The 24094-nt window shown below is 39.0% G+C and overlaps 1 protein-coding gene across 1 annotated transcript in view; it reads right to left on the reverse strand.

Annotated features, from left to right (window-relative positions):
* The window catches only part of SKAP2 (src kinase associated phosphoprotein 2), a 304301-nt gene extending 280581 nt beyond the window's left edge, over positions 1 to 23720 (reverse strand). The window contains exons 1-2 of the mRNA XM_067746566.1: positions 23577 to 23720; positions 21774 to 21815 (exon numbers count right to left, since the gene is read on the reverse strand). The gene's annotated coding sequence lies outside the window, so the exon portion shown is untranslated. The remainder of the gene's footprint in view (positions 1 to 21773; positions 21816 to 23576) is intronic.
* Between the last annotated feature and the right edge of the window lie 374 nt (positions 23721 to 24094).

Consider the following 24094-nt stretch of genomic DNA (forward strand, 5'->3'; position numbering starts at 1 on the left):
TTGCGGTGGTCTCTCCCTTTGCGGAGCACAGACTCCAGGTGCGCGGGCCTCAGTAGCTGTGGCTTGCAGGCCCCAGAGAGCAGGCTCAGCAGTTGTGGCGCACGGGCTAGTAGCTCCACGGCACGTGGGATCGTCCCAGACCAGGGCTCGAACCCGTGTCCCCAGCATTGGCAGGCAGACTCTCAACCACTGCGCCACCAGGGAAGCCCTTTTTTTTTCAATATTATACTTGTTTTTTAAATTTTATTTATTTATTTATTTATTGGCTGCATTGGGTCTTTGTTGCTGTGTGCGGGCTTTCTCTAGTTGCCGCAAGTGGGGCTACTCTTCATTGCAGTGCATGGGCTTCTCATTGCGGTGGCTTCTCTTGTTGCGGAGCACAGGCTCTAGGCACGCAGGCTTCAGTAGTTGTGGCACACAGCCTCAGTAGTTGTGGCGCATGGGCTTAGTTGCTCTGCGGCATGTGGGATCTTCCCAGACCAGGGCTTGAACCCATGTCCCCTGCGTTGGCAGGCAGATTCTTAACCACTACACCACCAGGGAAGTCCCAATGCTTCCTTCTTAATGAGCTTTTCCTTAATCAAATCTTGGTTTAGCTGTGTATTGATATAGAACATGCTCTCTTTCATATGCACATGTGTGTTTTCCACAGACTCCGAAAGGTTAACAACTGTTATATACCATTATATACTAACAGTTTGGTCTAATAGATAAGGACTGAATCAGCAATCTTAGCATCTTCCTCTTAACTCTATGACCCTGGCAAGCCAGGAACATCTATCACCTGAGTTTCTCTTTCAAAATGAATAATAATAATTATTGAATTAGGAAAGTGCCTATAAAGTTTATTAAGAGCCTTTAGTGAAAATGAAAATGAATGTAAACTAGTATATTATAAAGACCCAGTTCAGCTAGTCTACTTTTCCAATACATGAAATTTTAATTTGATAGAAATGTGTTCTTGGAGTATAACTAAGATTATTGGCCATGGAATGTAAATTAGACTATTAGTATATTAAAACACTTCAATAAATATCAGAATAATATTTTGACATAAATTTTCAATGAGAAACATAGTATGACATGTAAAGACATATAATTCTTTGCATTGTCCAAAGATAGGATTTACAATTGTAAAGAAAAGAATTAACTGGTAAAGATGACTCTGTTAATTAGCAAATGGTTATCTCTAATTAAAAATTTTAAAGTTCCTTTCAAATGTATAGTAGTAATTCCACAGATTCACATATCATTGTAATGATACCCTTACAAAAATCCTGCTTTTTCACAAGTAATTGAAGAAATATTGCAGCAAAGATTAATCACCATCCCGCTGTCTAAAAGTGTACCTTCAAGCTGTTAAATGAGCGAACAGAGATCTATTATGACTTTTACAAGAATGTTACTCTCCATGGGGATTACTGCTATTAACAGCAGGAAATGCATCATTTAAAGACATTAAAATTAAATGGAAATGTTTTCACCCATTCAAATAAAAGTCCTTGTTCTTTACTTCACAATAAAACTTGCTTTCACTAGCTTCTTTATTGTAGGAGTTTATGCAAAATTTTCCTGGTCGTGCCATTTCAGATGGCTTTCATACCTTTTAATCTCTATAATTCCATTTTCTTTTCTATAGAAACAGTGGTAGAGGTATAATTTAACAATATTTACAATCTGATACATGAGGACTTGGTTCCAACTATAAACATTACTTATAATATAGCACTATTAGCTACTTATTTCAAATTTAGACAAATTATTTATACTCAAGAATCTTAGATCCTAAATTTGTTAGCTCTCTTCCCTTATGTGCTAGATTCTATGTAGGGATTTAATTTAAAAAAAAACATAAAATATATGTGTGAATATAAGAAGAACAAGTGGAGAAGAAGAGAACAATCTCTATATTTTAAAATATTAAAATATGATGACACGCCATCCCCAAAAATCAAATTGGAAAATATTGAACTTTATTTTCATTCTCAATACTAGCCAGAGTGCAATGAAATGGACATTTATGCTCACTTCATATGGGAAAAAATACTGGTCCTTTCTGGAAAGCAATTTGGTCATATGAATCAAGCCATTTCCAAACACGCACACACTTCTTGTTGTGGAGCACGGCTCGTGGCACGCGGTCTCAGTAGTTGTGGCGCACAGGCTCAGTAGTTGTGGCACACGGGCTTAGTTGCTCCGTGGCATGTGGGATCTTCCCGGGCCAGGGCTCGAACCCGTGTTCCCTGCATTGGCAGGCGGATTCTTAACCACTGCACCACCAGGGAAGCCCCTCAACATCTTTTTGATGTTATTTTCTTGTCACTCTGTTTCCCTTTGAAAAAGTGTCAATAAATGTACTATTCCATTTATTAAATTCATTGTTGGTTTTAAATCATTGTATTAGATTTTTCTGTAATTTACTCCCTCTTTTGCCCAAATTAGCTTGTGTTTCCTAAAGTCACCAAGAAACAGAATATGAAAACCACATGCCATCCTGCTGTAGATTATTGAGATTTGAAGGTTGATAATTATGAAGATTATTGATTATGCTGTATTATATTCAATCAAGTAGTTGGCATCTTTCTAGGAAGATCTTTATTCCATTGTCTTAAAAATAGAAATAATCCTAACTTATTTAAATTTATACATTAAATATACATAAAGTATATATTAAAACTTAATATAGTATTTCCTTTCAACAGATAATGTTTGAAAGTTAAAATTTTTAAATCTTAAAGTCAACAGTCCTTACAGAAGGGTTAGTTTCTAATTCTATAATGAGATCTGATATGGAAAGGACTTAAAATGCAGAAATTCACTTTACAGAGGAAAGAATTCATCTATTCCATAAAGTAAACTTCAGCTAAATAGCTCACGTAAGAAACAGGATAAAAAAAATATTAAACAAAATATGCTCAGTAAATGTATCATCATGTGGTAACTATTACTGTTTACTACCCTGTAACATAATACTCAACTATTCTTTTCAGTTGCTTACATTTTTGATCACACACATCAACCCTGACCAAATGATCATGGAGGGCCATGCAAATCATGTAAATGAAATTCAAATTTTATCTTAAGAGCAATGCAGTGCCATTGAACGGTTGGTTCTTAAGCAAGCAGGATATTATCAGGTTGGTGTTTTAGAAATTTCACTCCACTGGATGATGAATGGAATGGAAGAGATCGGACCTAAGGGCAGGGAGTTCTAGATAAGAACTACTGACCTGGAATTGGCTATTGACACTGAACATGAGGAAAAACAAACAGATTCAAGAGAGACTTAAGGAGATAAAACAGACAGAACTTAATCATTGCTGTTTATTATATCTTGTCCCCTTTTATTTATACTTTTCGTGCATTTTACACAAAAAGTATAAATGTGGGGAGGTGTTAAAAGTTTATGAATTAAAGTTATTTCACATTAAAGAGTGATGAAAGCACTATCTTGCTGCCTATCCATCCCAAAATCTTGGAAGAGTTACAGAAGCAAAGCTATAACAGATTCACAGAATATTGATCAGATATAGCATCAGAATATTTGACATGTAATTTCTTTTGTCCTTTTTACAATAAGTAATACATAACCTGTACATAATACATAAGTAATGTATGACATAAGTTGACAAACAGCAATACCACTTGTTTGTCTGCATACCCGAAGGACTATGGCAGCAGCCTCCCTATGGCTCTTATGTAAAAGATAATGGTTTGTAATGGTCTGTCGGGCCTTTATTTTCTTTCCTGCCCATGTCTGCATGTCCAGATCCAAAATATACTCCCCAGCTCGTTTCAACTACCATCTCTCTACCGTGCAGCTGTCTCAGATCTCAGAATCTGTAAGTAACAAATCTTTCCCCCTACAAATTTCCCATATTCCCTTTATGACACTTCATGTTTTACTTTGTGTAAAGGCCTTATCTCCAGTAGACTATAAGCTACTTGTAACCAGGGTCCTTGTCATTTCATCTTTTATTTACCCACAGTACTTAGCATAGTGCCTGGCATGTAATAGCAACCCCATAAATATTTGTCAAATGAATAAATCAATAGCTATTTCCAGCTGCTCTTTCCACCTCTGCCTTGTTTCACCTAGATCAATAGCAATGGAAATGCTGCCAGAAATCAAAGCCTCATGGGACCTTCTGAATTATAGGTTCAGAGAACAAGGTTCACTGGCAACTTTGTAAAAACTATCCCAGATATTTTACTTAAAGAGATACTGCTAAACCACATGTCTAAACTTTGATTTATAATCTCTCTGACAATAATCCCAATCTAATATTGTAGCATAAAAATTTTAACCACAGGTTTCTTTGGGAACTTGGTCATCCCCACATACCAACTATACATAAGAAAATGGCTCAAGCTAACCAGATTGGGGTGCCTGTACTGAAACCCAAGACAGTATTAATAACATTAAAATAAACTTTGAGTTTCACACTCATTTTATAAGTAGTTTTCTGAGGAAATCAATTTCTAGAAAAGAAAACAATCATGTTGAAACCTCAAAAACAGAAAACTTTAATTCCCTAATAAAAAGACAACTGCTAAAGATAATCAGATCCACAAACCTGGCAGCCGTGGTATCTTTCAAATGTCTAAACTGCTTCAACAGGAAGCCAGCCAAAGTCCTGTCCATGTAGGCCTAGAATACATCTATTTTTAAAATTCCTTTCTTATTGTTTGGAATGCTTCAATCTTTCAGCACTGGGTCAGAGGTGTATTTGGCTTCTGTGGTTTCAGGAGAAAGGAGTTTAATTAAGCTCCTTAAGCCCCAGAATATTTGGATTTATGGCTGAATCATTCCTATTTGTATTAAATAACAATAACAAAACAAGGCTATTTAAAAAGGGCATTTAATATTGAGGTAAGTAGGGCTAAAATGGCATGATATCCAGGATTTCCTTTAAAATATTTCAGCAAAGGGGGAAAAGGAGATAATAGATGAAAAAAATGACAAAATCTAGATAGGGATTTAATATGGGTAATGAGTACACAGGGGTTCATTGTACCACCTCTCTACATTTGTATATGTTTGAATTTTTTAAGTGTTACATTACTGTGAAAAAAATTTTTTAATTAAAAACAGAAATCCAGACAAATAGTGCCCAGAGTCCTGAATCATCCTTGAGAACTGCAGGGTGTATTCCATCATGGGCCATATCAGTTTGACTCTAGACTCATGTCCTTAAAGCTGACTCTCAGCATTTTTTTTTTTTTTTTTTTTTTTGGCTGTGTTGGGTCTTCATTGCTGTGCGTGGGCTTTCTCTAGTTGCGATGAGCGGGGGCTACTCTTCATTGCGGTGGCTTCTCTTGTTGCGGAGCACGGGTTCTAGAGCACAGGCTCAGTAGTTGTGGCACGTGGGCTTAGCTGCTCTGCGGCATGTAGGATCTTTCCAGACCAGGGCTCGAACCCGTGTTCCCTGCATTGGCAGGCGGATTCTTAACCACTGCACCACCAGGGAAGCCCTGACTCTCAGTTTTGATATCATTTGTTTCATGGAGAAAAGAAAAAAGAAAAAAAGTGCCTTCAGAGAGCCAACTGGATGTGGCCCAGAACACTGAAACACAGCCAGAAATTTCATGATGGTTCTTGACCTCATATGTCATAATTTTCTGGGGACACAGTATCTTCTTGGTAGAAGGAGCTTGTTTTCTGCCTGTGGTGGACATGTATCACTTTTGCTGCCTATATCTACTCTGCTTCCTATGATAACAATTTCTAAATTTCCATTTGGGGATCCACTCCAGCCCCATTCTCAATCCATGAAAAAACTGATTCTATCTCTGGATTTGGGGGTGGAGCTTAAGACCAAGATTAAATCAATCAGAGCATCCCATCTCCTCAGTCACTGACAGGTTCCTAGATGGGCACATCATCTAAATCAGGCCAATCAAGGCTGAGGAGGTTCAGTTCTTAGACTTCTGCTTGGCTATGGGGAAAGTGAACTCTTTCACACTGGGATGGATATTGAGTTAATGTGTTCTTGTAGTTGCTTGAAGGCATCATGCATAGCCTGACAAAGAACTGAATACAGCAGAAGGCAGCCATATAACCACTGCAGGTGAAAGGAAGACAGGTTCTAATGACATCAAGTGAGCCCCGACCAGCTGCCTTTGAAGACTGTCCCTGGCATTTCAGCCTTGTGAGTCAATAAATTACATGAAGAGCTCTAACTGATATGTAGCTTAATTGCTCCCTTTTGTAATTAAGCCACACTGCATAGTTAGATGGCTTGACATCATAGCACTTTACAAGGTCTGCACTCCAAAGGAAGATGAATAAACTTAAAGCATAATTCTTACTTATCAAAATACATGAATGACTTCTGAAAATGTGACTTCATGGCCATTAAATTCTGTGATTAATTCAACCAATATTGCATGCCTACTCTGTGACTGTGCTAGCTGCCAATTCCAGCAAGGTCACGGCAGCTCAGCAATGGGAAGGAAATGCAGTCTCTAAATCTTTCCACTTGCTCAATTGACGTATCTAGCTCTGTTTGAGACTTTTATCACAAAAAATTTCAAGAGTATTTCAGCAACTTAACTGTTACTGACCCAAGACCCTACTAGATGATTGAGGGTCTCTGTGACATCCAGGCTGAGGCTAGAAGAATAGGAGTGGGCATTGGCATAAGGTTTCCTCTGCCTCATGAGCCTAGAACAAGGAAGATCTCAAAGATAGTTTCCAGAAAGAAAGCTGAGGCCAAGCAACAAGATCCCACCAAAGCAATAAATTGAGGGGGATGGGCAAAGAGTGAGACAAAAACAAGTGGGAGCCAATGGAGAAATCAGGAGCAACTGGTTGGAACAGAAGGTGAAAGATGGAGAATCTCGGAGACCCAGGTTATCACACCTGGGAAAGGGCTGTGAAGGTGCCAAGCTACTTCAGACCAACAGTAGAAAAATATTGTAGAATCATCATTATTTTAACTGTGATAGTGAAAGAAAAATTTACTTGTCTAAACGAAAATCAAATAGCATCAGGAAGAGGAAGAGACCCCATGGGTTTCCCATCCTGTTACACGTTTTCGCTTCTTTAGACTGTGAGATGGAAGTGGTGGATTAGCAATCAACATCCACTCCAGCTCTCCTCCAGTGTGCCTTCCAGCTGTGCAGAGACTAGAAAACTAATCAACATGTTTCCCCACATTCCCTTGTAGCAAGAGTTCTGGAATCAGGACCCACCAAACTGATGCAATTACATGAGATCCAGAAGGTGAAAGCAGTCACTCTGCTCTTGTTTTGCTTGCTGCTGACAAGGAGGATTTGGGGCGGGGGGGAAACATGTTGGGTTTTTCTGCAGCTTAATTCTAGTGTCCAGTCACGAGGTTTGTGAGGCTATTGCGGGGAGCTTCGGAATTCCACAGTTCCCTGGTAGCCTCCTGATTCCTGATCAAGCCGCAGCTAAAATTTCAGGCCAGTTCACCACTTCTGGGAATCACTCCTGCAGGCCCAGCAATGTGTTCACAACTCCAAATTTATAGGAACAAAATTCCCTATATTTAAATCTCTCCTTAAAAGAGCGAAATGGTTTCTGCTTCCTGAAATTGAACCCTGAAATATTATATTTCCTAAAGCATTATAGATTTGTGATGATAAACAAGTCAAGCCAAAGATGAATCCTGGGGCTTCCCTGGTGGCACAGTGGATAAGAATCTGCCTGCCAATGCAGGGGACAAGGGTTCGATCCCTGGTCCGGAAGATCCCACATGCCACGGAGCAACTAAGCCCGTGCAGCACAACTACTGAGCCTGCGATCTAGAGCCCACGAGCCACAACTACTGAAGCCTCCATGCCTAGAGCCCATGCTCCTCAACAAGAGAAGCCACCGCAATGAGAAGCCCCCACACCGCAACCAAGAGTAGCCCCCTCTCGCTGCAACTAGAGAAAGCCCGCACGCAGCAACGGAGACCCAACACAGCCATAAATTAATTAATTAATTAAAATTTTAAAAAAATTTTAAAAAAGATGAATTCCATTTATAGGGAGGGGTCATTTAGGCACAAATGATAGTACATATAAAAGAAAAAGCATTGGGGTGTATGCAAATGAGCAAAGCAGCAGAACATACTATATATATCTCTGCAGCAGCTGATTGTGTCTTACTATCTACGTCCTCAGGTAGAAGGGTTTCCCTGAGGCAAACTTCCATAATGCCAAGCCATCCATTTAGAAGTGTTAGCCAAGTTAATGAGGTTACTGGTACTCAGGTGTCATTTCCCCGTTGTAGGCACTTAGACCCAATGTGGAACATTAATAAATTGAATAGGTCACCAAATGCAGTGGTCTTGTCAAGATGGGGCTGTTTGTAAAAGGTTATGAATCAGATTAAAATTGTCATTTGTCACAGAGCTAGGGAGGCAATACTCTTCCCTTAGCCACAGATCCCTCCACACTTTTCAGAAAACTATTATATAAACCCAGATTACAATATTATTAGAAAGCATTGCCAACTGGAATATGCAGATCACTACCTGTTTCTCTCATTAAGAGCACAGCAAGGAATAATAACCATGAAATGTCATCCTGGGAAAAGCATAAGCTTGAAAGGAAGTACGGCAGTTGAATTTGGAATCCTATAATGGCCCTGGAGGGAAGGTGATTCAGCTAAAATTTGGTATCTGTGAAGATCTGACTCAAAACCTCTACCATTTTTCAGCACTGCAAGTAGGAGACAGAGGGCTTTTTTCCTTTTTCCAGTGGAGTCAGTGTGGGAGCTCCAGCTCTGTCCTGTGTTTAGCACTGCCTCAGGGTCACAGACCCCCAAAAGACCTGGGAATCCAGTTCCTATGGTGCTGCCAGTAGAGCTTCCAAAGTGACTCAGGCTAATTCCAAAAGCAGGATCAGCTTGTGAGCTGCAGTGACTTTTGAAAAACTAAAAATGAGAGAGAATTCACAGAAACAGAGGATTTTTATGATTACTTACTGTTTGTGAATAATTTTTAAGCACATTTTACACTTGGAGGAGATTGTACAGATATCATCATATTTGTATTTTCACCAGTTGATTGTAAACATTTTTGTCATTATGCATATGCTAAAAGTACAAATAATTTATCTTTTTTTTAAAGGTGCATGTATCTACTTTTCATGCATGAGAATCCTAGGGAAAAAGTGTTACAAGAGAAAACAACCGAAAACTCTCCACTCTAGTCACTGAAAGCTAAGGTGGTAACCTGAGCTCCTATTGCTTAGCCCCTCCAAATGTCTATCCCCTTATTAACGACTCTCCTTTATTAAAATAATTGTTTCACACAGCATTTCTACAACAAGGGAGCATGACAATCAAGCCTAAATCCATATTCTGCAGCTTGGTATGTGCGCTTCCCCTAAACTATCATTATTAACCAAGTTATAAAGATTTAAGTAAGAAATTTAAAATGTAAGCAAGTTTTAGAGATAAACAGCTACCAAAAACAAAACAAAGGGTAAATTTTACCATAAAATGTCATGTGTGATTTTAAGTGCTTTAGAATATATCGTTCCACTGCTGTAAAATTAATTCTTGACGTGTGTATGTGTAAAATGTATATACACACAGTATGAGCATTTGAAGACATGGTCAAATTAGAATATTTTAAATTATATAAAAACTTATTAATTTTTCTTCTATGAATCTTAACTTTACAAAGCAGGGAGCAGCTAAAGTCAACATTAAACCCTCAGAACTTTATTTCAAAATATAAAAGAGCATCAAATTGGCATCACTCTTTGTCAACTATGTGTGTATCAGGCCTTGCAAGTGATTCTACAGTTGCCTCACAGTGGGGCCCTCCAAGCCTGTGAGATATCTGATTCCTGTGCTCTGCTACATATCTAACTCCTGCATCCAGCAGAGAGCAGGGTCATTCTTAGGTCATGGTGGTTAAAGATGGCTGTCAATTCACTGCTTGGGCTGGGTTTCAAGTCTCCTTTATCTCTGTCATATTGATGATTCCTAGTGATATCTTAGGAACTTAACCACACCAGCGATATGCATCTTAATGGTGTGTTTTGTAGCACCAAAGTGTTTGTATTAAAAGCTCAGTATGGTGTATTTGAAAGAGTCTGTTACCCTTTGAAAGCTAAGAACTGGAACAAATATACACTTTTATTTGAATAAACGGTTATGGTTCTATGCTACCTTGCAGATTTTTAAAAGGGGGGTGGTTGTAATAAAACAAGTTGAAACTAGCTCATCCTGCTTTTTCTTATGCAAAAGTAATTATTATTCAGTCAAAAATATGCAGTGAAAAAGAATAATTGCATAAGAGGACACTATAATCCTCAAAGTATCCACCTGGTGTTTTTATTTTGATGAATACCCTTTTGGATCCCTGTGCCCACGCAACTTAATGGTTGTTACAATTCTCTACAGCTAAGGGGAAAGACAAGCCTTAATTGTAAGTTTGTACATGCTTTATTGCCAGTGCAATGGCATGAACACATTTAAATTGTCATTCCATTTAATTACTCCAATTTTGACATGGACCTACCACAGATAAAATTGATGGCATGAGTTACGAGCACCATAAAAAAATCACTGCTTTCTCCTCAAGGGGTGAGTATTAAGGTGTTCTTCCATATTCTCTACAGTTATCTGCATTAGGTGAAGAAAAAAATAAAGCATGGTAATAGGATACCCATCCTCAAATTGCTTTCTTCCAAACTGAGTAATGTTTGTGACGTGACGATGATGCATGATCATTTTTTTTAGCTTCTCTGGGTAAGATCTGTGACATTCAAAGAAAAATAAACAAATAAATAAGTAGGCGAGTGGACAAAAATAAAGTTTTCTGCTAAATGAATCCTGTGTTTAATTTCTATCATATTTGCTATTTCTCGGCTTTTTCTCAGCAATATTTAAGATACTCATTATGCTTTTGCCTGAAACAAGTGAAAAACAATCTCAGGAGCTGGGTACTAAGCTCAAGTTGTGTGCAGATGGACAGGAGGTATGACAGGGCTATGGTAATAGTCGTCGCTGGTAATTTAAAACTGGCAGTAAGAGGAAGTCAGCAGCTCTATTCAAGTGAGAGAGTGGCAGTGTGGTGCCTGGCATCCTGGCACGTGTAGCCAAGTGGAAAGGTGCCAGAGATCCTGGCTGAAAGAGCATAAAGTGCTGGCTTTCTCTTCCACAAGTTGACAGAAGAGCTTTAGCAGCACAATAGCAATGTTTTATTTGGCCACATTAAACTGTCTGCTACTTGAGTTCATTTTCCACATTCTAGTTTATGACTCACTGAAAAAAGAAGTTAGTGTTTGCTTAAAATGTCTCCATAAGGGCTTCCCTGGTGGCGCAGTGGTTTAGAATCCGCCTGCCAATGCAGGCGACACGGGTTCAAGCCCTGGTTCGGGAAGATCCCACATGCCGCAGAGCAACGAAGCCACCTGTGTGCCACAACTACGGAGCCTGTGCTCTAGAGCCCACGAGCCACAACTACTGAGCCCGCGTGCCTAGTGCCCATGCTCCGCAACAAGAGAAGCCACCGCAATGAGAAGCCCGCGCACCGCGATGAAGAGTAGCCCCCGCTCACCGCAACTAGAGAAAGCCCATGCACAGCAACAGACCCAATGCAGCCAAAAATAAATAAACAAAATTTAAGAAAAAAAAAGTCTCCATAAACCTCCCTCCCTGTCCCATGGAGAAAACCTAAATTTCTAAATAAATCTATAAATCCATTACCCAAATAGATGATGAATCAAAGCATCTCTTTTCTTGGTCTTTTAAACTTGAAAACTGTCATTGAAAATAAGCTCATATTTATTTGGCTATTGATCAAGTCGAAATCTTCAATAAAAATATTCTGCCATTTGGTTTCATCCCAAGCTTCCTTTGTCTTTCAATTAAGAAATGGTTTTATGTTATACCAATAGAGTGAGATATTCAGAGGATTAAATCAATAGACTATAAATTATATGTGAAAGAAAACATCAGGTCATTGCCCTGACACAACAGATTTATTATTAAAGTAGGCAACTCCATGCCAATTCACTACATTAGTTTTTATAAAGTAAGAGACAGGGAGAGAGCAATGATAACTTTGGCTTTCTCTTGCTTTTAATGGTTCATTGAAAATAGCTACTTATCTCCTATTATTTTAGCTTGCTATAATAATGTCAAGCCAAGAAAAAAAAGATAATCACCATTATGGGAATGTATATTTAATTCAAGTTTGACGGACTATTCCTTAATCTGATTCATGTATTTGTAGAGTAGCCAGAAACACTCTAAAATGCATAGTGATTCTCAGGTACACATAAAAACTCCATTATACAGGTTACATTAGGTTTAGAGCACAAAACATCAGGCAGTTTTGGTTGTACTTTCATAGGCATGTTACTAGATGAACAACCACATTGCAAAGCCTACCCACAGCCCACCAGCTCAAACCTACCTGTGCTAGCAACATCAAGAATAACAGCTGAATCCTAAGTGGACCCTTTAGCTTCACTATGTTTCCTGGAAACTACTGTCTTTGAAAATATAAAGCATATTTTTGCTCCAAACATGCATATGGACCCATACTCCATTTGTGGATTCTCTGCATTTCCCTTGCCATTCTTGAATAATTATTACCCTGATTTCAGTGGAGGTTTGATACAGGCTTCTAAAGGCCATCTCAAATGAAGGAGGAATAAACTCACCTATTTCTTTTGATAAGGCTTAAGGAGGGGGATCCTCATCAACCAATCCCCCAGATACTTTCTTCCAGGGAAAATGGGATTAAATAAATATTAATGGTGAGGAGGTATGATTGAATCAGGGAGGGAAGGCTGACCACCACCACCACTACTTCTTAGTGATACAGGAATGATAAATAAAAAAATCCTCGGGTCTTCTTGGCAACAAACGGTGTCTCCACCACTGCTTACCCTTGCTGGTTGCCTTATTACTGATCACTCCAGATTCTCCACACTTCTGAATTACACTACTGGTGTTGCACATGCAATTTCACTCTATTTATAAGTAGTGGTTACTCATATCCAGACTATAGAGAACTCCTAAAACTCAACAATGAAAAAGACAACCCAATTCAAAAGTGAGCAAAGGACTTAACAGACATTTCCCCAAAGAAGATATATAAATCACCAATAAGCACATGAAAAGATGAATGAATGAATGAGAAAAATGTGATACACACATACGATGAATACTACTTAGCCTTAAAAAAGAAGGTAATTCTGCAATATGCTACAACATGGATGAAACTTGAGGACATTATGCCAAGCAAAATAAACCAATCATAAAAAGACAAATACTGTATGATCTCACTTATTTGAGGGCACTCAAAATCATAGAGACAGAAAGGAGAATGGTGGCTTCCATGAGCTGGAGAGAAGAGAGGAAGGAGAGTTACTGTTTAGTGGGTATAGAGTTTCAGTTTTATAAGACGAAGACTTCTAGAGATGGATGGTGGTGATGGTAGCACAATGTTATGAATGTACTAAAAACACTGAACTTTATACTTAAAAATTGTTAAGATAGTAAATTTTATGTTATATGTATTTTACCACAATTAAAAAAGGAAAAAGTAGTGGTACTATACTCTACAACTCTCCATAAAGGCTAAAATATAACTGGCAATTCCAAGCGTTGGCAAGGATGTGGAGTAATTGGAACTCTCATACATTGATGATGAGAGTATAAATTGGTACAAGTACTTTAGAAGAGTATTTGGCAGCATGCATTAAAACTAAACATATGCCTAGCCTATGATCCAGCAATTCTACTCTTAAGAATATATCCAAGAGATATGAGTGCACATTCTCACCAAGAGACAGCAACTAGAATGTTCAACTTTACTCAGAATAACCAAATATCAGAAACATCCCAAAAGCCATCACAGTAGGATGGATAAATGAAATGTGGTATATTCATACAGTAGAATACTACACAGTGATTTTTTTTAATAAAAACTATTATTACTAGTTATAACATGAATGAATCTTACAGGTATTACATTAAGCAAAAAAGCCATTACAGTACCTACTATATAATTCCATTTACATGAAATACAAGACTAATACATTGGTAGACGTCAGAATAGTGAGAGGAGGGTATTGACTGGAAAAGCACAGAACAGAACATTTTGGGGTGCTGGGAAAGTACTATATCTTGATCTAGGTGGCAATTATACATGTATGTGATAAATCTTAAAAGGATTATAGAAAAAAGTCAGACAGAAAAGTCTACTTTTGTATGGTGGTATGATTTCACTTATATGACATTCTGGAAAGGGTAAAACTATAGGGATAGAAAACAGATCAGTGGTTACCAGGAATTTAGGGTGGAAGGAGGTGACTGACTTGCAAAGGGACACAAGAGAACTTTGGGGGATGATGGAAATGGCCTATATCCTGACCATGATGGTGCTAGATGACAGAATATAGTTATCAAACCTCATCGAACTATACATTTTAAAAGGCTGAATCATCTTATAGCTGCTCAGATAACTTTCTAGACCCAAGATGGATCCACTCCCACCTGGGATGCCATGTCAGCAAACCAAAACTTAGATAACTTTTGTGTCCCTGTGATTGCTCCGCTAGACCAGAAACTCAGTGTACCCGGTCAGCCAATCCCCAAATGCCAAGCCAACTCTCACCTCAAACAAGGTTTGACTCTGTGGCCCCAGCCAATCAGATATTTTCTATTTGTCTCTTCCCTGTTCTTAATTCTTTATCCTGTTAAAGGTTCTTGCTCCATTTTGCAGTTCTCCAAAAGGAGACTGTTCACTTCTTGAAGTGCTAAATAAGTTTATTTGTATCACCTAAATTGTCTTCTTTAATTATTTTTTAACATAACTAAATTACAATTCAATACCTACTTTAAAAATATTTAACAATCTGTACACTTAAGATTAGTGCAATTTATACACTTACTATACTAAGTATATTTTATACTTCAATAAAAATTGTGAAATTAAGATTTTTTTAAAGTAGAGCTTAAATGGGTTCTAAGACATGTGTTCCAGTCCAAACTCTGCTACTGGTTTGCTATGTCAAACACTCTAGTTGTTGCAACTAGTAGAAACATAGAAAGTATCATGTCTGGAATGAGCCCTGAGGTTCATATAGGCTCCCTCACCCCAGAGAGGAGAAGCGATCTGTGATGTGCCACACAGCTACTCAGTGTGGAGTCAGAAACTAAAACCTAGGACATCTGGCTCTCAAACCAATACTCGAGTTCAATTCCAGTTCAAGGGAGATTGAAAAGAAAAGAAAGGAAAGCCAAACTGACCATTTGGCACTGCATAAGCCGCAAATTTTCAGCTAATCGTGCAGCACTGGGCCTCTGATGGTACATATTTGGTCTCCACTTCCAAAGGTACTGAGAGAACCAGCCAGAAACTTGCAAAGTGCCTTGAGCTATTTAAGCAGGCTCTACTTGAATAATCTGAGGTATCAGAGATCCTTTGATAACAGCAATTTTCCACAAAATGTAAATTATGGCGGTCCCCATTTAGGGAGCTCCAACTCAAAATCAAATCTTGACATATCATCTACCAGTCCAGGGCCATCTCCAACACCACTTAGTCACGCAAAGTACACAGACTGTTCTACTACTGGGAGAGTTATTTTAGGGTATAATCTAGGTTATACAACCCTTAATTAACTCCTCTAAAAATGTAATTCCTCTGCAACAAAGTCAACTTTTTAAAGTGCACACATGCACAGACAGCCAGATCTTAACAAATCCTATAAAGTAGTGTTCACGCGCCATACAGTTCCCAACACTGTCCTGACGAAAGCACGAACATGAGTGGTCCTGCCATACTTCTCTCTAAAATTGAGACATTAAGGAAGTGTTAAATCAGTGGCCCCTACTTCCCCTTTCTGTGCTCTGTTTCTACCTAGATGACCCTTTGACCTCCCATCCTCTCCTGCCACTCTAAGGCCCAAGCACCAACTTCTCTCTAACTTCCACCCCCCTGTCAAAACAGAAAAGGCCCTAGTATCAGTTATTTACACTTTTTGACTGACTGATTGGTTACACTTTAGTGTCAATAAGCTTTAGTCAGTATATTCATTCAAGCAGCATTTACCTTTAAACCATTTTACCCCTCATTGTATACTGAAAGGTCGATTCTCCATTAAAGAATTTTGAATTTCAATTTAACTTTAGTAAGCAAGTAAGAAAATACTTCGGAAACATGGAAGAACTTGAGATCACACTTTGTGTACCCAGCCTTGGGGAGTCATGAACCGCATTAGAATAGCTGAGAGGCTATAGAAAGAACCCAAAGAATTTTTCCCTCACCCACTCACTCATTCACCCATTCATGCATTCAGCAAACGTTTATCAAGTGTCTACCATGTGCTAGGGATTGTACAAGGCAGAGAGAATGATTAATAAGATATGGTCTCTATCTTGGAGTACTTTACAAAGAAGAGTAACAGCCTGGTTAAAAGAATTTAAAGTCCAAAAGTAAGAAGTGCTCTAACAAATGAAATGCTGAAGGAGGACGATTCGCTTTCCCTGGGACAGGTTTCACAGAAGACAGACGTTTGAGCTCAGCTGGAAGCAGTCTGGCAGGCTGAAAGGCAGAGAAAGGGGCAAAATGGGTTCCCTAAATCTTTTGGCCAAATATACTGGGGAGATGGGAAGGAAATGTTTACCTTTTTTGTGCAAAGAGCATTTAAGGCAGGAGGAGCTAACACCAAACCCAGTGTCTTCTGCAGCCACAAACAAAGATAACTTGGGCTGTGGCAGCAGCTGGGGCCCTTCATTTCATCTGTAGTCACATGACCAGGCCAGTTGATGATAAGCCAAGATGCCCTGAGCCACTCAAAGGGAAGGACAGGTGCAAGCGCTGTCATAGAGCTCCATGCTCAAGCCACACTTGTAAAGATGTGATTTCTCTATCAGGACACATCATCGGAACATAAATTTTATCCATATCCTTTAAAATAGTTACTATTTGGTTTTGCTCTGTTTTCAGCCGTAGAATTTCCAAGTCTTTGTTAGTGTCAAATTTAGGTTAACAAAGAGAAAAGGCTGGTAATCAAGTAATATCCTTGCCTCAAAATAGCTCCCTTCTGATTAGGAAAATCTTACCTAACTGTAGCAGCTAAAAGCTTATTTCTGGGAGCTTGCTGAAGACATGGAATTCATCTCCCAATTCTAACAAGGCCAAGTAGGTACCCACAATACCCAGAGCCACCCATGCCCCCTTTGCTCAATTTCTTGGCCTTAGCAAATTTCTTAGACCTTTAACCCCCCTTGTCCCAAAATTTGCAGGTGAATAGGTTGTGTCATGAAACATATTTGATGTTATCTTAGTCTATATCTAGCATTTTGTATCATAAATATTTTTCTGGGATTCTAAAACACAGCTCTCAAACCCCTATTTTATTCCAACCTCTGATAATGTAAGAATGAATATTCATTCTTTCAACAAACATTTATCCAACAATGAAGTAAATGATTAGTTATTCCCCAAATACCCATTCTCTAGTATCCTTTGCATTTCCTAGTATCCTTTGCAGCTAGGTGTGGCCATGTGACTAAGTTCATCACAATAAAATGTGAGTGGAAATTGTGTGCCACTTACAAGTCACTTCCTTCGTAGGAAATTGCTTGCCTTCCACTTTCCCTCTATCACTCTTCCTAAAAACTGAAATGGGAATGTGGAGGTGACACAGCTTCAACCGTACAGACAAGACCTAAGGAATGTTGGAAGAGCACAATGGAAGATACCCACCTTATGAATGACCTCACGGAGCTAAGGCAGCCCAGCAGTCTGGGCTCTTATATTTCTCTGAAATTTTACATGCAAGAGAATTAAAGTCAGCCATATTTAAGCCACTGTATTTTTGGATTTCTTTGTAACAGTAGCTTAGCTGGACCCCAATTAATATAAACAATCATTCAATGTCCATTGAGCATTTACTATGTGACAGGAACTGTATGCTGAGGAAACATAAAGTAGTGAATGGACAGAAAAGCCCTCTGGGCATAGGTTGCTTATGGTCTAGAAGAAGAGACAAACTATATATATAAAACTACATCTGCAAACTCTGATAGTATGTAAAGGAAACAGAGGGTGCTCAGGTAAGGCCTCTCTGAAGAAGCATGGTTTAGCCTCAAGATCTTAGAAGAAAATGGGGAGTGGGGAGTGATTCCAGGTTGCAAGTCCCTCAGACAAGAAAGAGCTTGGCTCTTTGGACGGAACTCAAGAAGCCAGGTGAACAATGTGAGTAGTGTAGCATTAGAAGGAAAGGCTCTTCTAACGAGAGATATAAACACATATATGTATAATTGCATAGTTACACTAAACCATGGGTGAATTATCTTGCTTTTAGAGTTGTTCCTAACTTTATTTTCTTTTTTTAAGCCAGAAGTTTTTTTTAAAAAACTTCCTCTAGTCACTCACATATTCCAGATCTGGATCACCTTGAAACCATTAAGAACTCTATCTAACTTGGTAGCATCCCTAGATTCCATCTACAGAATTTTCCCAAAATTAAATCCCCTTTTTCCTAAGCATACAATTTCCCCAGGGTCATTTCCAACTGTCTCACCCTCCATTTTCATCCTTTCTGACTCACAAACACCTGAAAAGCCCCAAGTTTCTACAATTCTGACACTCTTCTCTTTCCATTCCCTTGGCTTTCGCAGTCAAACGGGGGCATGAAGATTACGTTAACATTTCCCCACCATCATGTCTTCTCCAGCAAAGGTCATCTTAAAACCTTAGCATTTGACCCAGATCACATGTTGATCACAGCCCCAACCAGAACTAAAGGCTCACTCTCAAGTTATACGTTTTGGGGAGAAAGGAACGTCACCTGTAATTACTCTATACAACTTTTATAATAAAAGCCTAGAAGTTTAAATGTTTAACTAAATTCTAATAAAAATATTAATTAAAAAATGTTCTCTAACATAAATCAGGTTATATACTTCATTACGATTTGTAAACTCCTTGAAAGGGGATGGTATCTTCTCTCTGTAAAATTTTGCATCACCTCTGAATAAATATTTTAATTAATGAAGGAGCAGAGTCATGAGACAGGATTCAAATAGAACACAGCAAGAAAGAAACCAGATGACGAGAGAGCAGAAGTTCCTAGTGGGGGAAGGGATGGAATTAGTGGAGGTCAGGAAGAGGTGAAGTTAGAAGGAATTCCTAGAGCCAGGAGAGCAAAACTAGAGGTATTCTCAAGGGCACCCGCAAGTGATAGGTACGGAACCACTCACCTCCCACAATTATTGATGTTCAATTAGGGACTGGATGGGATGCCTTCATGTCATTCTCAAATAAGAAAGAAAAAGCTAGGAGATGAGAAAGATGAAAAGTAAGAAAAAGAAAAATGGGATGAGTCAAGCAAGTTAGGGTAGAGAGTGTATATACAATGTTATTAAGAATGAATGCTCAGGAGCCAGACGGCTAAGTTTAAAAGTGAGCATTGCCATTTTCTAGCTGGGTGACCTCTCTTCTCAGTTTCACCTTCTTTAAAATAAGGATTTTAGTAGTACCTACACCTCATAGTGTTGTGGAGAGGATTTTAAGGTGGCAACCCATGGAAAGTGCTTAGCAGAGTGCCTAGTATAATGTGAGCTATCAGGAAGTGTCAGCTACCCTCGTACACACAGGCTCAGACTCAGAAGAATAACTACTCGAGATGATAAGATAGGAAAGCTGTAAAATAAAATAGGAAATAAGTTCTGTTCTACAACTCAGTTAGATAAATTTGTGTTTTCTTGGTGGACAAAGAGAAGGGCCATCTTTGGCTCTTGTAACATACTTGTTTAGGTTTAACAAAGTGAAAAGGGTGCGTATTAAAAGAGCCCAAAGCTGGGGAAGGAGAGAAAATGGAATTTGAAGAAGCTGCCATTTGGCCATCTTACATAGATACTTTCTAAGCCATCTGGTCCAACTTCCCTCCCACAATTCCAGGCCATAGCCCACAAGCCCTAAAAAAAATTCAGAGCACCACTATTTGGTTTATAATATGGTACATTATCTGGATTCTTAGTTGTAAGCAACAGAAACTAACTGTTGGTTATTTCATTGGAAAAGGATTAAACAAATGGATAGCTCAGAAAATTGCTAGGAAGACTGGAAATCAAGCTTGAAAAATGTTAAGCCCAGCAGCCAGAGCCAATATGTCACCACACAGCCAGTCTGGTAAGGAGACAACTACCCTTACCCCAAACCCTGATGTTGCCAAACCACTAGAGCTAACTGCTGCTGGATGTTTATCTACAGCACCTTCACATGGCTGTGCTGGAAACAGATGAGGCTACCGAGAAAGCAAGGGTATGGCCTTTTCTGGCTCACAGTGAGAAATTCTCTAAACATAAAAGGTTCTGATGTTGGCCAATCCCACTAAAAGAAATAGGGGAGAGGGAGGAAAGAAAAGAAAGAAAAATATCTTATGTAATAAGTAATGATACTTCCACTGTTTTAACTAATCATCAAATAAAAACTATACCACATAAACACAGATAATATTTATGATATAACATAAGTGAAAAAATGTGGAATTCAAAATTGTAGTACACAATAATTGCCTTTAAGTAAAAGTATGCACAGGGCCAAAGACTGGACTCTAGAAAAAAGCTATATTTTGGGGAATGTGATGGTAATTGGTAATTTTTTTAATTAATAATTTTATCTGTATGATATTATAGAACCACGCTATTTCTTTACCAGGCTATGAGTATTGCAAGCAAATAATTGTTATTCTGAGAGCTTCAATTCTGTCAGCAATAAAACCCCAAATAGAAAAATTAACTTTTTTGTATGCATGTTCATAATTATATATTTTTAATATATTTTTCAACAGAACTAAGATCATTCATAGTGTACATATAGGTTTATAACAACTTAACACTAGGCTTCTAAAATATAAACATTTTAAATCTGAAATTCAATTTAAGGTTAGTCTTAATTACATTTTACTTTCATATTCTTAAGATATGAGGCTTCAGTATGTGAGAATTAAATACATGGGCTGTCAATTTCAACTTTACTGATCACTCACTATGTAATGGAGAGCAACTTAGAGAACTTCTCTAAACTTCAGTTTCTCCATCTGTAAATGGGAATAGTAAATACCCATAAGGCTGTTATGAAGACTAACTGAGATATGATACACATAAAACTCTTAGCTCAGCATCTGGTACCAAGAAAGTTAATAATAAATATTAACATACAAAGAATAAGTTGTCACAACTTGCTAAAGTCTGGATCTCTCTCACAGAAGGAGTGTATTGGATGTAAGATAATGAATTGCAAGTGAAGTCCTTGTGGTTCATAGGAACCAGAATGCCCTCAACTTCCATGGTGTCTGAATCAGGGAACAACCAGGGAATTAACATGCCATCTGAGCAGCTTGGGCAGGGCAATTAAGAAGCCTGGCTTTTTTCTTGATTTTGTCTCTGTTTCATCTGTCAAATCACATTAAAAAAAAATTCTGAAATGGAAGAAATAAAATGGATCAGCCAGTTCCTTTTTACCCTGCTTAATATCCTGTGGGATAGGATGGATGTGAGCAGTCACCTTTTCTGTAAGATTCTTGGAGGTAAGTAGGAAGGAAGAAACCCTCTGGGCATATATCTAGTTATTCAAACCTGCTTATTCTTAATAACTTTTAGATCTTCAGTATTTAATTATTACTGAAATTAATTACTGTTAATTACTATACTTAATATAGTAATTAATCATTAATGTTATTAATATATCTAGCTTGAGATTAACTTTTGCCTGCCAGTTCTAATATCCACTTAAGTACCTATTAAAGGTATAAGAAAATATTTTTTTTCTTACCACTATTGCTGCTAGTACCTTTCTGGACCTTAGGTTCTTCACCTGTAAAGTAGAGAAACCAAATTAGATGACTTCTAATGTCTCTTCTTGTCTTAGATTCTGTGATTCAAAACTGAATAATATCAGTAATATTGTAATGTTTGTAATTATGCCAAGTCCTTGTTCACTTATGAAAATTAGAAAAGGGAAGAAGCAAATGTATGTGTTTCTACATACAATTCAATCTGACTTTGTGCAGACTGAGTTCTGAGAATAACTGACTTCTGAAGACTGGCTCTCTTTAGGCCTCATGATACATTCCTCGAAGTTCTGGTTGTTCTTGTTATTCTCAGTCAAGAAGTGTAAAGTGGTAAACTATGAGGACTGGCCCCTTTGGGTGAGGATGAATTATTCTTTTCCTTTATTCTTTAAATGCAAATTGTGACTGATTTTCAGTATATCAAATAACCAAATGAAAGCTGGGGGGTGGGACTTCATGCATTCAAATGTTTCCAACCATATGGATGTTAGCTTTCATAGAGACAACACATTTATATTTTACATTGAATACTTCCAATTTTCTGCACATGTTAGGCATGCCACAGACATCATTTGTGAATATAAACAGTATCTTTCTTCTCCCTGAAAATTATTTCCTTAACCAATTAGTGTCAGACATGAAAAAAAGTCAGTATTAAGTTAATCCTCTCATTGACTTTACTGTTAATTTTGACCTCTCTCTTTAGCTTTGTTTTCATTCAAATACTTGCCATTTGCTAATTTTCCCGAGAAGGTACAGCCATAGTTTGCACATACATCTGATATTAAACAGTCAGCTCCCCCAGCTCTCTAATTCTTTACCAGCGTGATAGTACCTGTATCAAACACCAATAGCCTGATAACTCTTTGTAGAGGACTTATGTGGTTGGCACCGTGGAGAAACACTACAACAAAATGCATAAGAATTTGGACTCTGGATTCAGTGGACAAGTTACTTAACATCTTACGCCTCTCCGTTTCCTTATCTGAAAATCAAAAGAATAAAAACACTTCCTTCTTGGTGCGGATTAAATGAGTTAATGTAAGTAAAGTATTTGACATAGGGCTTGGCTCAGAGTAATCCTGAATAAACACCAGACTTTCAAGATTCTGAAAAATCACATAAATTTTAGAGGGTAACTTAAAAGTCAACAAGAACATTTGCCTCATTTTATAATTTAAGAATCTCAGAGTATAGAAAGGTTAAGTATCCTACCTACCTAAGCTTCTCCTGTGAAAGAGAAAAGACTAAACACAGGTGTCCTGAATTCCAGTCCAGAGCACTTTCCTCAGGGACTGTCTCCTCATTATTAAACGTCAAGAGCCCTGCCCTCAAGAAGCTTAAGATCTCTCAGGGGGAGTCAAAACACACACAACTCCCGTTACTTGTTCTATAACAAAGCTTCCGGCGCAAAAGGTGGAGCTCTGAGGGGCTCAGCTGATAGAGTGGAAAGTAGTACAGGAAACTTTCTAGAAAGAAGTGCGACTTGAGGCAAGGCAGGGTTTGACTCTACAACTGAATAAGGAGAGGACATTTGAGAAGCAAGGCTGTTTCCCTGAGCAGAGAAGTACTTGTCTCTCTAGGAACATTCACTGTTTAGAAACTCACCACACCTGCAACCCTCACCTCTCCCGTCAAAGCATCTTAGTCGAACTAGCAGGGGAATGAACATATTACTCAATTAAACGTATGTTGAAAATATCTGAGAGGAGGGGGCAGGCAGGGAGTAAAGTCTCCCTCCGCTTTCAAATCAGAAAAGTGAACTAGGGGGCTAGGTTTCCGACCTGGGTTTCTTCTCCTGGAGGTGAATGTTCTGTCCAGGACCCCGTGGGGCAGGGCGTGGTTCGCGAGCTGGACGGAAGGCCTAGGCCCTCACCCGGAGGAGTCGGGCGGCCGCCTGCGGCATTTTAGGCCGAATCTCTCAGGCCCTGCGACTCCATCCCCGGAGCAGCCAGACGCAAGAGGTGCCGGCTGGGAAAGAAGGAGGAGACGGGAGGCGAGGTGGTCCCTTGAGGCCCGGCGGGGCTCTCAGACGCCGCGGGAGACGCGCCCTGACTCCGGCGGCGTTCACGGTCAACCCCGCGGGCGCTGCTCGGCTGCCCGGCTGCTGCCTCCTGTTCCGCGTGGGTCCCGCGAGGACGTGAAAGGAAGCGCGGCGTTCGCTCCGGAAGGCGGGGAAGCCGAGGGGGCAAGTCGTTATAGCCGCGACGTCTGGGCTGCCCTCCACCCCCGCGGGCCCGCGGAGACCGGACGGCACCCCCCGAACCCCGTCCCTCAAAGCAGTAGCACCGGCCGGGTCTCC

The sequence above is a fragment of the Pseudorca crassidens genome, chromosome 8 (assembly GCF_039906515.1).
Source record: "Pseudorca crassidens isolate mPseCra1 chromosome 8, mPseCra1.hap1, whole genome shotgun sequence".
In the NCBI taxonomy this organism is placed as follows: domain Eukaryota; kingdom Metazoa; phylum Chordata; class Mammalia; order Artiodactyla; family Delphinidae; genus Pseudorca; species Pseudorca crassidens.